The sequence below is a fragment of the Hevea brasiliensis genome, unplaced genomic scaffold (genome assembly GCF_030052815.1).
Source record: "Hevea brasiliensis isolate MT/VB/25A 57/8 unplaced genomic scaffold, ASM3005281v1 Scaf301, whole genome shotgun sequence".
In the NCBI taxonomy this organism is placed as follows: Eukaryota; Viridiplantae; Streptophyta; class Magnoliopsida; order Malpighiales; family Euphorbiaceae; genus Hevea; species Hevea brasiliensis.
The window spans coordinates 43,419-57,734 of NW_026614809.1; the positions used below are offsets into that span (position 1 = coordinate 43,419).

Below are 14,316 nucleotides of genomic sequence, written 5' to 3' on the forward strand. Positions count from 1 at the left end.
CTTCAATTTTTTTTCTTCTTTTCTTCTTTCTTTCTTGTTCTTAAGTTGAGATAACAAGCTCTAGTAAGGTTTTTAAGGGAGTTATTAAGATTAAGTGGAGAAATTAAAGCTTGAATACAAGCTTTAATAGAGAAATTTTCATGGAGGAATTATGGAGAAAGTGAGGCGGCAAGAATGGGAAGAAAGAAGACAACTTTATTTTTTTTTTCTTTTCCTTTCTTTTATCTATTTAGCTTATGGAAGACCCCAAAAAATCAATTTAATTAATTTATTAATTATAACTTTTATGACATCATGCATGATGTCATGCATGACGTCATCACCTTTTTACTTTTTCATTTTCTCCTTTTTTTTGTATTTATTTTTCTATTAGTTCTTTAATTTAATTCTCCATTCCGAAATTTTCTTTTTTCCGATTTTATTTGACAGTTAGGTCAGGAGTCAGCTCTCGGGGTCAATTAACCAAATTGCCCATCGCCGGTTCATCCCGGTTTGTAATTAATTTCATATTTCTTCCGGCTCCCTGACCTAATTATTTGATTGGCTTAATAGTTCTTTTTCGTGATTTTCTCTTTTCCACTGTGTTTATAGGGGTCCTAAGGACCGCAGCGTCATATTTTACGGTTCAAAATTTGAGTTTAAAATGACTTCGTAATCGTTCCCGAGAAGGTCACCCATCGCTGTGACTCTCAGCTCGTTTAACTTCTTATGTTCTATTTTTCTTATGTATACTTAACTAATTGGACATTACTAATTATTTGTGTTAATGGCTTATCTAGTTGTCTTAAATGTGGTTCTAATCCCCTTAATTGTCTGGACCGACACCGGTCACCGGAACAGTGAAGTATACCAGGCTATAACAATAGGGGTGTTACAATATCAATGGACCTTTTCTATTACACATAAATATATTATGTAAACGAAAAAGTGAAATTGCTTTTTTATTAATGAAACATGTACAATATACATACTAAATGATATGCTCTAGGGCATACTACTAACATGTATGTGTGCCTCCATAGGCTTTTTAATACAATTTACATTTAAAAAAAAAAATATATATATATATATATATATGTAGGTCTTGCAGTGTGTTATTGATAACCCAATATTGCATAGATTTTGCATAATTTCCAACTGGTTGATGCAAGTAATATGTAAGAAGGCAATAGACATGCTTGAGAGTTAGATTTTACTCTTGCAAAGTTCAACTAAATTTTCATTCAATATTTTTTTTATCACATATTTTTAGGTGCTTATATATTTGGTTTGTGCTCATGGAAATTCTTACTAAGGCAACTCTGAAATATGGATCTGCCATAAAAATGGCTTATTTTTATAAAGAATTTGATAATTTTTTAGATATAGATTTAGTTATATCTGCTCACCTCTTTTCATTTCACTCTCTATTTTTATCTAGGATTATAAAAACATGTTTTGAGATTGCAGCGATAATAACTTTTACTAAATATGCATAGCTATAGGTATTAATGATGATGATGAAAAAGAAAAAAGTGACAAAGCAACATACATTTATGTTGGCATTGATTTTTGCACTAAAAATCAATACTGATTTTTTAGATAGAGATTTAGTCGTATTTGCTTATCTCTTTTCACTTCACTCTCTATTTTTTTATCAAGGATTATAAAAACATGTTTTGATTTTGCAACTATAGTAACTTTTGCTGAAATATGCACAGCTATAGGTATTAATGATGATGAACAAAAAAAAAAAAAAGAAGTGAAAAAGCAGCATATATTTGTGTTGCACTAATTTTTGCACTAAAAATTATCGCCGATTTTTTAGATAGAGGCTTAGTTATATCTATTGTCTCTTTTCACTCTACTCTCTATTTTTATCTAGGATTATAAATGCATGTTTTGATTTTGTAACTTTAGTAAATTTTGTTGAAATATGCATAGCTATAGGTATTAATAACAATGATGAAAAAAAAAAAAAGAAAAAGCAACAAACATTTGTGTTGCATTGATTTTTTGCACTAAAAATCAACACTGATTTTTTAGATAGAGGTTTGGTCATATTTGCTTGTCTCTTTTTACTCTACACTGCTTTTATCTAGATTATAAAAACATGTTTTGATTTTGCAGATATAGTAATTTTTATTGAAATATGCATAGTTATATATATTAATAATGATGATGAAAAAAAAAAGTGAAAAAACAGCATACATCTCAACCTTTCAACCTTTCAAGGCTTTTTTAATGCATCTCCATCTTTAGATAATAAAAAATGCAATGAAATATATATATATATATATATGAAATTATTTATTGCATATGTTACAAATTTTGTTAAAATTCATATTATTATAAGGTACCAAATTAAAAAAAAAAACCTTAATTCTAACCTTTTTTTTAATCTACAAACTTAATTCTAACTATAAATAGTGATATTCATAAGAACAAGAATAATACAACTTTTAATTTTACATATTGTTTCACATGATGCCACACAATAGGCTTGGCTTATAAAGCTTGCTAAACTCGCCTGCTTGCCCATCTCGCTTCAAAATTTTAGAAATTTATAAAAAAATTTTGGGTCTAAAAAAATTGTAAATTTTACTCTGAAAATTTTAAAAACTTTCATTTTTATTTTCATATAAAGTTTGAAAAATATATTGCAATTGTTTTATACTAATTGCATTTTGATAAAAAGAAAAGTATAGCACTTAAAAATTAGAAAAATCAATTAAATAGAGAATAATGAATTTAAATGTTCTTAATAAATATCTTTCTTATAAAAATTATTCCATATTAGTGGCTGGCTTTTATATAAAAGTGGATAAAAAATTTCCACCATCCAACTTCACCATTATAAAATTATCTAATCATATATTGATTCTTTAATTATATAAAAGTTGTTGTGAAATTATTATTATTATTATTATTTGCTTTCTTTTGATTTTGTTTTGCTTTCGTCATACAATATTTTTGAAATAATTTTAAATAAGTAATTTTATTTAATTATGAATGCATAAATTATTTATTTTTATAACAATTAAAAACTAGAGTCTCTTAAATAAATACTAAACAATAAATTAAAACTTTCTTTTTGATACGAGTTTCAGGAAAGAATAGTACAATTAAACCCTTAAAAATAAATATGATTTAATTTAAGACCTTAAAATAAATAAGATTTAATTCAGAATTTAAAAATAAAATAAAGTAAATGTCGAATAGGAAAAGGAGAAAAAAAATTAGCTACTTGAGAGTTTTCTCTTATGATTATTATGAAATAATTAAAAATACATGATTAAATTTATATTTATATTTTAATTAATCACGTATTTATATCAGGTAAATATAATCTATAATTTAAAAAAATAAAAATACTTATTAAATATATTAAATAATTAATATTTTAAATAGATTAAAATTATTTGTATTAAATAATATGATAATATAAAATTTCATAATATCAATACAATGAAAATTTTATAATAATAATGTATTAAACTAAAAAAATATATATTTCAAAAATTATTTTATTTTCTAATTTTATAAATAATTTTCTTTTACATTAATCTAATTATGTAATTTCGTAATGCAAAATAACATTATTTTAAATTATGAGAATTAAAATAAAACATATTCAAATCAAACTTATTTTTTTAAAATGTAAAATAACAAAATTTATATGAATTTAATTCAACAAGCTAATTTACATTTAGTATTAATTTATTTTAATTTTTAAATATCTTCATTGATTTATATTTTTAGAACTTATTATTATATTTTTTATTATATTAAATTTAAATTTATAATTAAGTTAACTTCATATGTTAATAATACAATACATAACTTTTATAAAAATATGATCGAATAAAAAAAATTCTTAAATTGATAAAGACTTTTATTTATATAATTAATTAAAATGATATTAAAATTAATATTTTAATTTAAACAATAAATATAATATTTATAATACTATGATAATATTATATTATAAATAAAAAAATAACAAAAAATTATGTAAAAAAAATAAATCACAAATTTATATAACGAGTATAATAAGGTGCAACATACGTTATAAAAAATTAATTTTAACAAAAAGAATATTCTGTTAATAAAAATATACCTAAAAACTAATTTATCTAAAAAAACACTTATAATTTTACTTTTTTTTAGATAAAAAATGTGATTTTTTTTTATAGTAAGTATTTTGTATTTTATGTTTTTGGGCACATTCACATCATTTTATTCTTATGTTGCTCCCATTATGCGAAAATGTATATTCATAATTTTATTTATATCATAATTTTATTTATATCATATATGCTCTTTTTTCATGTATTTTTTTTCATGTATTTTTAATAGCTGAACTAAATATTTTCTATATTCCGTCCGTATATACTATTGGACTTCTTATAATTGTACCCAAAAATAATTTAATTAACCTTAAAATACAAAATTAATGAATTTACTATCACCACATTCTTAAATATTATATATTGAAATCATATTTCGTTTATCTATATCTTTTATAAATTTAATTATGATTAGAATTTAAATTTAAAATTTTATAATTTTAAAAACAATTATAATATTATTATATTAAAATTTATTAATTTTAGCGCATCTAAATTTGTAGAGAATTTCTTGCACGGTGGAAGTAATCTTGTCTAAGCACCCTTAACTAACTTTCTTTGTTTTTCTGATTTTCAACAATCAATTTCAAAAATGTTTCAAACCGAACCCAAAGGAATGTCAACGTCCATCCATAACTCTATTATTAATTTATTATTTTATTTAGAATTAAAAAAAAAAAAAAAGTCCCGATTGTGGAGTATGTGTTGGACCTTTTGAAAATTATTATTTAATTTTTATTTTTTATAATAAAATTAACAAGTTTTTTTTTAAAATATATTATTAAATTTTCAATTTTTAATTTTACTATATATATTTTTAATTTTTATTTATATTTATTAATTTTTACTATTAATAATAAACACTTTCATATATAAATTTTTATCATTATAAATATTTTGTTATTAAATTTTTATCATTATTAATTTTTTTTAAAACTCATTTGTTTTTTTATAGACTATTGTTAATCTCAATAAAAATAATAAATGAATTAAATAATTAATAAAATTAAATATATAGAAATAAATTGTATATTTTATTTTAAATAATAATTTATTCTTTTATTAAAACCTTATGAAGGCACGTCGCAAAAGTCGCAGATGTACGTGGAAAGCTCCAATAAAAGACACAGAGACACCAAAAAAGAAAGAGAGAAAAAAAAAAAAAAACCAACAACACAACGCCAAGTCACCAACCACTCAAAATTATTATATTATATACATAGAGTTGATTTTTTTTTTTTTTAATTTGCTACTTGATTCTTTTTTTTTTTTTCTCCTTCTCCTAACAACAAATCTGTTGTCGGGATGGCCTTTTATTTAATATCTGGCTTTCTAGAATTTTAGCTGGAGGTTCATTAATTTCACCACTTTGCCAATTTTCTCCCTAACTAACTAATTTTTTTTTTCATTGTTACATTTCCCTTTTTTTTAATTTAATTATAATTGATAAGTGTATAATTTATTAATTTTACTCCCATCACATTTAGTATTTCTATTATATTTTTATACCTAATTCAGTTGATTAAAGTATAATTATCATTTATGCATATTTTTAGATAATTACTGAAATAATTGTGTTAAATGGATAAATTTTCAGTATTTGTATTAATTTGACATTTGTTATATTTTTCAGGTGTTTTTGAAGTTGTGGGTCTCCGAATCCAATGCTATTTAATTCGTTGAAAATCTAAGTCGGAGCACTACAAATGATAAAGAGGGACCAAAGCCTAGATCAGTCTTTAAGATTGTCAAAATTAGTTGTGAATCTAATACAAAAGCTCAGACTTGATGTGTCACAATCAGTTTCATAATTTATTTTGTATATGGAGTTTCATATGTCCAAATGAAGCAAACCCAGGCCCAATTGAACTTTAAGAGCCATCTCTACAATTTCTATGAAGGGCTGGAAGCAAGATAAGGCCGTTTTAATTGTCAAAAATAGTAATAAATTCGTCATTATGGGCTGGATACTCTGTCAGAACCAGTTTTGATTTTTGGACCATAACTTAGGCTGTAGACCTCCGATTTAGGCAAATGAGTACAGATTGGAAAGCTAAAAAGTAGGGCTACAACTTTCCTGAAGAAGTCAGAGGCAGAATCGAAAGAGAAGTGGCTGAAAATTGATCGTGATTGCAAAGCAAAGAATCTGTCTTTTTAAATTTCGAAAATTTTCCATGTTTGGTTCTCATCTTTGGGATTAGATTTTTTATTATAAAGCTTATCTTTGACAGTAACAGAGACAGATCCATTCAGAACTTCAACACGCCTTCAACACCTTCATTCTCCATTCACGTCCATAGCTTTAGATTTCTCCATTTTATTTTTCTTTTGTAAGCCATGAATATAAGCAGCTAAGTTCTAAATTCAGTTCAAGGGATTGTAGTTCTTATACATGATTTGTGAGACTAGGTTCTTAATTTAAATTATGCCTTTTTGAATATTTATTGTTTCCTGATTTAATTGTTTTTGATCTATTGAATGATTAGCTAAAAAGGCCTATTAGTTAATTGTTTGATGTGATCAATTGCTAGTTCATCTTCATAATCCGTAATTGTTGTATAAGATTGAATGTGAGTAGCAATTAGATTTTATTGATTATGATCCAAGTTTTTGATAATAACATAAGGAAACAATATGATGAATTAAATGGTTTATGCTTTTATAAATCATTGTTCAGCTTAATTACTTCCTGTTCTTAAAGCAGTTATTAATTTGATGAGGATTGCTTAATACCAATTCAGTTAATAATTAGAGTCAACAAAAGTGCTGGGCTAGAATTGATGAATATAGGGAAGTTAGGGGTTTTACCTCGCTGTTTGGTAAATCTACGTTAAGTATTCAATAAGAAATAATTGTATTTCTTTTGTCTATCATCGAATTAATGCAATGGAATACGAATTACCTTGGACTGAAGTTTGTTTAAATCGAGAGTTTCATATTTTTAGTTCTTTAATTTCTGAATGTGATTTTTTTTTATTTAGTGTTACAACCTTCCCCCCCAACTTTTGCTCTTTTTCTATTACACAAGTGCATGAAATTTAGTAACTCAGTCTCTAGGGTTCGACCTGGATTACCACTTATTACAGAAAATATTTCATTACTGGTAATTTCAGTTAATTTAATTTTTTGTGGATTCGACAACCATCAATAATCTTAAAAAATAATTTTAGTGCGATTAAATTAAAATTTCAATGACTCCACATTGCTTAATAAAATGTTAATAACATGTCAAATTGGATCCATATAATACATAGTAAGGTTAAAAGTTATAAAAAAAAAATTGAAAGAAATGATTTTTCTAACATTTGAATTTTTTAATATAGAGAATAAATTTTGAATAAAAACTATTTAATTAATAAAATAAAAAATTAATAATTAAAATACACTTTTAATAATTTTTTATTTTTTAAATTTTGATAATCTTATTAAAATATGAGCACACTTATATATAAATGAAATAAATACATATTATTAATTTAATATTACAACTTAACAGCACAAAAAAATTTTTTATAGAAAAAATTTTCATATATAAATTATTTTTTATGAAACAAACGGAGTTTTAGAAACAAATCAAGTAATTATGTGGAAGGTCATAAACCATATATATTTTTTTCATTTTATTAATTTTTGTTTTTGTAGAATTTTTTTATTACGCCCTCCACAACTTTACTCACACCACCCCTCCCAAAAATCCTTTTATTAAAATATATATATTTTTAATTTTTAATTTTTTTTAATTTAATAATAACTATAACTAAAATGATTTATAATAATATATAAATTATAAATTGAATATATATATATATATATTTATCTCAACAAAAATTAATAAAAGAATTAAATAATTAACAAAATTAAATATAATAAATAAATTATATATTTTTAAAAATATAAAATTTTTAAATAATAATTTACACTTAATTAAAATCAAATAAGGGCACGTTGTAAAAGTTTCATATGAAAGTGGAAAGCTCAAAAAAGGCTGTCAATCGGTAACACCAAAAAGAGAGAAAAAAAAGAAAGGAAACCAACAAGACAATGTCAAGTCGCCAACCACACAAAATGCTCTTTCTAAATGGACAAGAGGTTCTGATGTTCCTGGGGAAGTTGCTATATTAATTAGTCAACGATATTATTCAAGATTTTGCTTGTGAATCACTATGCTTTCAATGTAATTTGTTAACTCTTATGCATATTGGATTGTAAAATATATTAAAGGGTGGCTTAGGTTGGGTTTTAAACCCTCTTTAAAAAATAAAAATGTTAGTTGGTTTGATGTAATGTTTATTTATTTATTTTTTTAATTCAATAAGGTTTTTTTTTATATTTATTTTATGGTTCATAAAGAATAATTTTTTAAGATTTATTATCTCCTATAATTAAATATGAATCTTCTCCTTAAAAGTGTAGCGTTCCCTGTCATTGCACGAAATCCTTATTGAAAATGTAATGCTTATTCTATTCAAATTTTAATTATTTTATCTATATTTATTATAGCTCTTTTGACAGAGCACAGAGGGGAGCATTATTTAAAAAAAAAAAATATTATCAACTTTTTATAATTTATCAAAATTAATTATTTAATTTTTTAAAACGTTCTAGTAACGCAAAAAGCTCTACATGATAATTCCTTTCAGCTCAATCCTATGTAACAGCAGCCGTTTATATTGGGCAGTCTGCTCCATTGACTTTAGCAAAGGTATCTAAGTCTTCAGATAAAAAAAATTATTTTAAATATTTATATTATTTAATTCTTATAATTTTAACTATTCATATCATTTAGTGTTTATAATTTTAATTGATCAAATTATTTAATCCTTTAACTAAAGCTAAAATAAGATAATTTTCATATAAATTAAAAAAATAAAAAATTTAATTTATAAAATGCATAGACATTTTAATTAAAACTTAAAACAATGCAGAAATTTTGATAAAATATAGAAATTTAAGAATTTAATAATTTACCTTTTTTATTTTATTAAAACCAAATAGGGGCACATTGACAAATCACAGATGAGCACGAAAGCTCCCAAAAAAGGCAGAATGACACAGTTACACCAAAAAGAGAGAAAAAGAAAGGAAATAAAAAAGACAGCGCCAACCACTCAAAATGCCATCTCTAAAAATCAAATTTCAGGTACAGGCTGGTCCTCCTCGTCCGGAGAAGCCATCGTCCATTCTCCGTCTTCTCCTCTGACCATCCCTTTGTTCTTCTCTATCCACCATGATCCTGGCACCATGCACTCATTTTTCAAGAACTCACATGACTTGTTCACCAAAGCCAAGCTTCTCTTCACTCTCAGCTTGAACTCTCCTTTCTCACCGTTCCACCCTGCCACTATATGCAACATCGCCTGCAAATTATGCCAGTCACTAGGATTCTTCGAGTCCTTTAGGTTCGGGGATTTCCTAGTATCGATTTCGAGCTCAGTTCCTGTATATCTATAGGCCCAAAAGTCTTCCTGGATAGTGTGGAATGACATCAATCCTGTTCTTTATATGCAAAACTTTAAGATTGGGATACTTTTTGAACCTGGAATTGAAGGCTTTGTTTCCAACTTGTGGGCTGCCAAAGACAAAAGCAGCTACTGGGATATCGGTAATACCATTTTCCACTAGATCAAAAGCAGCTAAAATTGATAAACTAGCACCAAGGCTATGCCCTGTTAAGATTATGCTTAGATTATCATCTCGATATTGCTCCCTCAACTGATTAATCTTGGTCAAAAGTTGCTGCCTGGCACTTAATTTCGTGAAAGGCGATTTTGGGTCATCAGAAATATAAATCGTAAGCCAACCTAGCATTACCTTAGGGACTTTCTCATCATCATCGTTGTCACTGTCGCTGCTACTATTATTCTCTTCAATTCTCTGGCTACTGCCCCGTAACAATGGTAGAGCGGAGTGGAGCTTCGCACCTAAAATGTCAACCCACTCATAGTTTCTGGTGGTTCCCCGAAACACTATATAGATTTCACGTCGTCCAAGAACTTTGGTATACTCGTCAGAGGTAACAGAGATGTAGCCGATCCAGTTAGATTCGCGGTCCCAGGACTCCCGGGACATCGAGTGGAGAAGGAAGGCTTCTGGGAGGCTGACCCGAGCCGTCCCATAGAGGAAAGAAGAGACTCGATAGTTTTCAGCGTCTTCCAGCATCACCTTTTGGAAGAAGTTGTTCTTGCCGTGGCGGCTGGTACCGCAGTACTTGGAGTTCTGGTCGTTGTTGAAGGAATCATAGGTGGCCTGGCAGAAGTCGCCGCAGCGGAGAACAAGTTTCCGGACTGTGAGGTCAAGAGGGTCAAGGAGGCTTTCCCAGTTGTTGCCACCCAGGATTTCAGGCCATGTTGGTTCTTGAGGGTTTGGTGTTTCCATAGAGAAGATAAGGCAAGAAATTGCAGATAATGGATTGGAGATGGTTGATCTTGGGGATTATTATGTTTTGGATATTGAAAGGGAAAGTTTGATGCCATTGGAATTTATATAAAACTTGACGGTAATTAAAGTTAATATATATATATATATATATATATATATATATATATATATATATATATATATATATATATAAAAAGGAAGAAAGATTAATTGTATATTTAAATTTTTAATTCATACCTAAATAAATTCATTTTTTAAGTTTTGAATAAATTATAATTCAGTTCTTGAGGTTTGACAAAACTTACGAATTAGTCCCTATATTTTTAAAATCCACCTACTTTGCTCTTGACATATTAATAAGCCTACATATTAGTTTTTACCGTTAAAATCACAATTAAATCACCCCTTAATTTTAGTGAAAATTATCAAAACGTCATTTACTATATTGTCTATATGAAACAATTTAGTCTCTAAAATTTGAAAAAAAAAACTGATAAATTAGTCAATGAGTTTTAGTGAAATCTAAATATTAGTCTATATATTTTTAAAATTCACCTATGTAGTCCTTGATATTTTAAAAAACTTATAAATTAGTCCTTCTGTTCAAATTTTCATCCAAATTATTATTAATTTTAAAAAAATGCTTTTTATTTATGAATTTCAATGTGAAACAAAATAGTTCCTAAGTGATTTATTAACAAAATAATACCTAATATGGCAAATTTAAAAATTTTAATTGTTTTAATTTTTAACATAATTAATTGTTAATTTTACAAAATAACTATTAATTACAAAATTAACTATTAATTGATAGGGTGAAATTTTGCAAGGATGAATTTGTAATTAACAAAAACATAAGGATCTTAAAGTAATTAATTCATACTTTAATAATTATATTTATTCACAAATTAATCCTTACATGTTTATTAATTACAAAAATATAAGGGTTTATTATGTAAATAGTTATAATATTTGGGAACCATTTTGTAAGATATATGGATGATTTTGTCATTAACCAAAATTTTTTAAAGACCTTAAAGTAACTAATCCTTATTTTTAATAGTTATAATTTATAGGACTATTCTGTAAGTTTTGCTAAATTTCAAGGACTACATTGTTTAAAATAGAAAACATAGTAAACGACATTTTGGTCATATTCACTAAAATTAATAGTGACTTAACTATGATTCTAATGGTAAAGACTAATATGCAAGTTTATTAAAATTTCAAGGACCAAATAGATGAGTTTTAAAAATGCAGGAATTAATATATGGGTTTTACCAAACCTTAGGTACTAAATTGTAATTTACCCTTTAAACTTTTATCTCAATTAACTCACAATTTTTTTATAAGAAATAATTTTCTATTTAATTAAGTTCAAATAGATTCAACTTTTAATGGAAAAATAAAATAATAATTTTTCAAAGGATTAATAATAATTTTCTAATAATATATATTAATATTTTACTAATAAAATTTGGAAAAATTATTTGTTTAATTTTTTATAAAAAATTGGGTAAATTTGAACTTATAACAAAAGCTGTGAATTAATTGAGATAGGAACTTAAAAATATATTATTTGAACATAAATAAAAAAACATTTACGCCTAAAATTAACAAACCTCAAAAAAAAAAAAAGGAAGAAAAACCTTACTAGTGATAATGTAGCAACCCAACATAATTTAAAGTAAGAGGATGTTAACTTCTCATTTCTTGCCTTACCTTTAGATAGGGGATGGTTTCCTCCACTTAACCGAGGGGCGGCTTTCGTCTCCTATTTTAGTGCATTGTACAGTTTTGATTTGGGGATTGGTTTGCTAATCTGCTTACTTTTGGGCTTAAATGTGAGGGTTCCAATGGCAGACCACAAAATCATTTTAGTTTGTTTCTGGGGTTCTTCCCTTTGATTGGCTTCATCAATAATGGTGGTTCCAATTGGTTGCTGACTCCATTTTCATCAGGACAACACGAGAATGAGATGCTTATGTTATGCCAAGCCTTTCCCAGTTTGTTCCAGCAGTAGTTCCTAGCTTTGGGAGATATCATGTTACTGCAAAACTTTTATCTTTCTAATTCCTTTGGTGAGAATGTTGTAGATTTGGGTAGATCGACGAGTGGGGAGAGGGAGCTTATTTCCCCCCTTGCTGCTGTTCAGTTCCAATGTGTGATTTAAGCTTTATTTTATGCAGCTCTCCTCTTGGTTGATGATGATTCTCTATTGAGGTAAGATTGAATTTGCTAGGTTGTTATCACTGTTAGTTGGATTTACTTATATAGTGCATTAATAGTTTATTAGACATTAATCATTAAATAAATCTATAATTGCATAATTAATGTAACTTAATTATCTTAATTATCCTACCGAAAATCCAGCAGAGTCTCTCCTATAACTAGACCTATCCTCCCTGCAAAGCAATATAAACACTAGGCCTTAGGCCCATAGCAATATTACAATGCCCATCTAGCGCCTAGGACAATCCTAATCTAGGTCTAGTTCTCCAGTTCTTAGCTTAGGTCGATAACTCTTCTATATTCCAAACAATTATGTCAAGTGTTCCAAAATTTTTAGAAATATTCTTTAAGGTCCCTTACAGTGTCTTTAAGTGGTTATAACTCATTTTACTTAATTATTGCATGCTAGGAATATTGTATAAATTAAATACGTTAGGTAAAACTACTAAAGTTGAGATCGAGCTTACCAATGTTGATTTTGCTACCTGGTACATGCTTAAGATTGACTGTAAACATGCCTAGGCACCGATTTGACCTGATGGGTGCCCAATTCGGACTGGAAAGCCAATCCACAAGCCGAAAGACTATCATCAATCTGATTGCACCTATACAAAGTCCATAATATGTTAATAATTACTATATAATTATATTTAATTAACAAGAATCGAAAGGGCTTGGAAATCTCACTGAGCAATATAAACTGTTTGATATTTGCCTTTATTAAATGATGTCCAATCAGATTGGGTTAGTTCCATCTCTAACAGTTTGTCGCATTAAATTCATCGAAGGTCTCGGATTGTCAATTTAATTGCAAATTGTCTAGAAAATATGGTAGGAAGCATACTACATAACCATTTCTATCTCTTTTTATATCTCACTGAATCTTCCATGAATTTCAGTGATATTGGTTAGAAAAGAGGGCTTGAGTCATTAGGAGTTTATTGTAGTCAATCTTACATAAAACCACCATTGGAAATGACTAAAAGTGGCCAGAGATAGTGACAACAATGTGGGTCTCTTTCCTTGTGTGATCCTAGCTTCACTGCTCACAACTCGAATGCCTTATCTCCTTTGTTAAGCCTCTAGCATCACAAAATGACTAGCAGCTCATCATTGATAGTGCCAGCTTGTTAGAGAGAGGTACAAAATGGGAAGGGAGAACAAGAGAAAAAGAGGGCATATATCTAATATTTTTGTACTATTTTTAAAATATCTTCCTTTTCTCATATTTATATAATAGTTTAACAATAATAATACTAATAACTTAATTATTATTCCATTCCAATAATTGAACTAAAATATCATTTTAATATTTTAATTTAAGTGACATAAATTGAATTTCCTTCCTTTTATCAAATAAATTTATTAAGATAATATAGAATATCATGCAAACTCAATGAATTTACAATTTTTAAAAATTCTAGAGTATTACAGAATTATTAAATTTCTATTTTACTATTGTTATTATTATTATTGTTGTTGTTATTGTGAGATCGGTGCTATTTCTTCAAACTTAAAGTAAAAGAAATGTAAATAAGGTATTTTATATTAATATACACAAAAATGAGAGAGAACACTCTAAAAGTAGTTATTGTGT

The 14,316-nt window shown here is 26.6% G+C and overlaps 1 pseudogene; it reads right to left on the reverse strand.

Annotated features, from left to right (window-relative positions):
• Positions 1–9,056: 9,056 nt before the first annotated feature.
• Positions 9,057–10,569, reverse strand: LOC131176992 (phospholipase A1-IIdelta-like; annotated as a pseudogene).
• Between the last annotated feature and the right edge of the window lie 3,747 nt (positions 10,570–14,316).